Source organism: Henckelia pumila, chromosome 2, assembly GCF_033568475.1.
Source record: "Henckelia pumila isolate YLH828 chromosome 2, ASM3356847v2, whole genome shotgun sequence".
NCBI lineage: Eukaryota > Viridiplantae > Streptophyta > Magnoliopsida > Lamiales > Gesneriaceae > Henckelia > Henckelia pumila.
The window spans coordinates 126878033-126882856 of record NC_133121.1 but is presented as its reverse complement, the minus strand read 5'-3'; positions in this window follow the sequence as shown (position 1 = coordinate 126882856).

Genomic DNA, 4824 nt, shown 5'->3' with positions numbered 1-4824 from the left:
TATTTAGAAATATGTGAAAACTTGTTGAAAGATCTATACTATTCTACAATACTAATGCTTAGTGTATAATTTTCAAAAAAAAAAAAAAAATGCTTAGGGTATAGAGGAGTGTGGAAAAATCTAGATAAAATGAGACTTGTATATATAGGTGTAGAAGTTATTTAGTAATTCATCATCCAACTCAAGAACTCCATCTCGCCTTTTCCTAGCCCCGTCATTGGTCAAATCCTAAACAACCATCTTACCATTTTATTTTCGGAAATGGATCCCCTGATGTGGCATCGGCACACAGTAAGGGATGTGGTTTACATATCACCAAAATTAAAGCAATTTAATCAATTTTAATATATATTTAACGTTTTCGTGCAAGAAGCATTAATACACTAGTAGAATTTCTGTATATTACTTCGCTATTTTTTTACTTTGGTGATCACTATTGCCGAAGTAATACATAGTTATTTACTACGGTTATAAAACTAACGAAGTAAAATATACTTTAGACTTCACCAATTAAAAAAACCGGGCTTCACTTAAATTTTAAGTTACTTTTTACTTCGTCAAATTAAATTTGATGAGGTATAAAGTTGAAAATAAAATTATTAATTTATATGTTGTGAAGTAATAGATTCTATTTTCTCTATTAACGGATAAACTTTTCTCCCTCTTTCTATCGATCTCCTTGGCTTTCTCTCAACGTCGATTCTACCAGAAACCTCAAGCTTCACGACCCCTTCCAATTTTGATACCAGAAGCCTCAATTCCTTCCAATTTTGATGGGTATTCACATTTTTTCCCCTTCCTTTTAAGCTTCACGATCCCTTCCAATTTTTCAGATCTCGAGGGTGTACGCGTAGAGGAAAAGGGGAAGACTGAGGAAGTACGGCAAACCAGAGCAAGCCACCACCGATAAGAGACTCTCGGCTTCTGCTTCCTTATCATCCCCGAGGATGATAGAGTCGGGGTCGGCAGCTAGTTCCGACGTTCCTACCTCTAGCTCATCTGTTTATTCTTCTAAGAAAGTTCCATTGCGTGATAATCTGTTTTTCTTTGGATTTAATCCTAGAATAAAATAGAGATAAGTTATGAAGTCGAGTTCTCAATAATTTATCTGTGGTCTTTAATTTACTCTTTGATTCAAATTTTGTTACACTTTTTTTAAATGACGGATTCAGAAAGGATCTCGGTCATGCCTTCCAGTGGAGAAGGTAACAAGTGTTTCTGCCATTTCCTTTGCTTGAGCATAAAATATATGTTATTGATATTGTTATTGATGTACCATCTTAGCTTTTAAGCTTGGAATTGTTGTGGCTGCTTTTGATATTTTTTTTGTATGTTCACTATTGTTTTGAGATGACTTCTTGTAGATCTCTCTGTATTAAATTAGAAATTTGCGACAATTCAGAGTCTTTTTAGTACTTATTCTCTTGTATACAACAATCATACCACATTTTATCCAATAGTTGTGATCTTAAGTCGCACCATCACGGAATTATTTGAAGCAAGGTCCTTAAGATACATCAGCTATATGGGTTTAATTTACTTCTGTTTTGGCCTTGGTTACCACCGGAAAAAGTGTAGGAGGCACATTTTGTTGATGATAGACCACTACAGGTAGATATTTTCTGTGGAGGATCGGATAGACGTGGTATGGCATCTTTTGGAGATTTGGACATTATTATTACTCTTCTTGATGGAATTAAGTATGATTTTCATCTTTATACTTGTTTGGATAGTTCAATGTCCTTTCATTTACTTTTTTAATGGGACTAAGTTGCTCAAGCTTTCTGTTGTGCCAAGTAGTTCTTTGTTCAATAAAATATATGCTCCAAATTTTGGACAAATTGAAAATTAAACATTCTCTATGTATTTTTTTTCTTATCTCTATGCGATTTTAAATATTAATATGATTATATGCTACCTTGAGCTCTAGAGAATTTGTTTATAGAAAGCTAACCCTTTTCTCTTGTCTAGTCATATTGGTTTTCTTCCAAAATTTGAGAGGCGCCTCAAGGACATACATTTCTTAAGAGAAGGTCTGCTATTTAGTTTTCATAGCCATGAGGTATTGATTGATATTTTTCCTTTTCATTTTATTTTCTATGGATTAGGCAAATTATAGATACTAACGTTCTCTGTATTCCCTGAAATACTAATGCTTCTAGTTGCCCACGAAATAAATTATGTGGAAAAACTATGTAAATAGTAATCTCTTCCCTTTCAACAGTTTCTGATACAGGTGTTGGAAGCACGTTGGAGTAATTTCATGAACTGAAAGTTTGAAATGATCTCATATTGACTAGTAAATGGGGTAAGTAAATCAGCTATTCCATTCTATACCAATAATTTTAGATAAAAACCATCTTTTTATGTGCTTCCTCTCTCATCCAATAAACTTTTTTGTGTAGCCTGGAGATTTGATTCCCTGCATACTCAGGAGCAATTGTTCCTTTACATTATGCAATAATATGGCTATGAAATGATATATGTTCGTTTTTTATTATTCAGCAGAGAACACCAGTAAGGGTTCTTCATCGTACAAGTCCATTAGAGCGTGAAATATCATACATTGGTATGTGAAATTAACAAACAATTTTTGGTATCATTTTAATGTGATATATACTTACATTTCATGACATTTCAGGATGAAAATGAACTTGATATATGTAATATTCATATATATATATATATATATGTATATATATATGTATTGAGAAAGATGAGTCACTTAAGGGATTTTGGCAATACCCACGTGTAGTCTTTCTTCCTTCACAAAGATAAAATGGTACAAGTTAGGAAAGTAAGAAAAATAAAATACAAAAAAGAAATGGGACGACAAACATGCAAGTCTGTTGATGAATTTGAGAAAATATAATATTTAGTTTGCAGGATCCATCAAGATTTATATTATCTTCTGTAATATTTTAAAAAATTTTATGCTCAAGGATTTTAGAGCATGATTCATTTTCATTCGTCTGAGCATCCTGAAGTTATTTTTTTTGTAATTTGTAACCAATAATTTCATTGGTATATGTCTTGATAGGCAAAACGATGGTAATAAACCCCTGGAGGAATTAATACATCCATGTGTGTCCATAGGTGGTGGTATTCCTGAACCTAGAAGAGCTTTGGAGTTGAGTGATCTTTTAGGAGTGAAAATTTTACCTTCTCAAGTATATTATAGTACCTTATCAAGTTACCATTTAAAATTTGGTCAGTTTATGTTGTTTGAAAAAGTTATGTGCCTTTGTGCTGTGTGTAGGTGCTGCTTGGCCACTCACCATTTAGTAATTTGCTAAACATGTACTGTTGAATTTCAATTTGATCTATTTTACATTTAGTTTGCAGGATCCATCAAGAACTAATATTACAGTCAAGCTCAATTTGATAAAGTTAGAAGTGAATGGAGCGAATTCGTTTACTCCTATGTAGGTCCCTAAATTGGTCTTGCACATTGTGATAAATCTTTGTTTTTTCTTAGATATACTTGTTAGAACACTTTTATTTTTGTTGAAATACTCGTGGATTGTTGGATGCATAATTCTGGATTGGTGGATATAATTGTGGTATATTGTGAATTTATGGATGTTCGTAGTTTTTGGATGAATAATTTATCAATATAATTAGTGTATTTTAAGTTTCAGAAGATATATATATATATATATATATATATATATATATACATACATACAATTATATCCCTCTGCACCCAAGGAAACATGGGCGCCAGCTGAGCTGAGCTGGTAGCCCAGCTGGCGCCCACATCAATTTTTCTTTCTTTTTTTTTTCTTTTTTTAATTTTTTTTAGTGAATTGGACCAATGCTTATCTCTCGGGAGGGAAACTCCGCCGCCTCCGCGCCTCGAGGTCGCCGCTCCTCAGCCGGCTCGGGGAAAAGGTTTCATCGGAGGATCTCTTACTCCGACCGTGCACCCCGCACCCCGCTGCTCCCTACACCCCCCCCCCCCCCCTTTCCTCAAGAAACACACAAAATTCAAGAGTTCCAACAGGGGATTTGCTGCATAAAAAGGCGTGTGATGGGGAGGTGGTGGTGGTGGTGATTTGTGATAGGTGATGGGTTGAGGGGTCGTCGTACCTTAGGAAGGCGTGTTAATGGTTGTGATTTGGGATAGGTGATGAGCAGAGAAGGGGAGTGAGGGAAGAAGACGGGTGGGGAAGAAGACGGTTTCATAAATTGGGCCCAATTTTGTGCCCAAATTTTTTTAAAAAAAATAATAAAAAAAAAAGATAAATGAGTTGGCTGGCGCCCCAATTTCCCCTGCACCCTTGGGTGCCGGGGAACTTAACTCTATATATATATATATATATATATATATATATATATATATATATATATATATTAGAGTTATTGTATCTAATTAAAATTGTTTAATTATATTGTGGATTTCAATTGTAAGCCAAGCCATATGGAGACAGGTATTGTTGCTGGTCTGCTAGCTCATTTTGTTGCTGGTCAGCCTAGTCCTGCTGCAATTGTCATCGAGAATGGCCTTGAATTATCTTCAACTGTTGTTGTCTTACAGGTAAACATCATTGAAGCAGTGTATGTACCCTCCTTTTCTAACGGGTTTTCTTGTAATATTGTGATTTTTTGGTAGTTTGTTTTATTGTGTGCCCCTTGTCTTACCAATGCTTGTGTTTTGTAAACTTTTTTTACACCCACTCCCTCAGCCCCCATTTACGAGCTTTGGTGGTAAATATTTATACAGGTTATACATTTTCGCTTTTCAGGACTTGGCTGTGGTAGTTTTGCTCATCCTGATTCCACTTATATCACCAAGTTCATCTAAAGGAGGAGTAATAAATT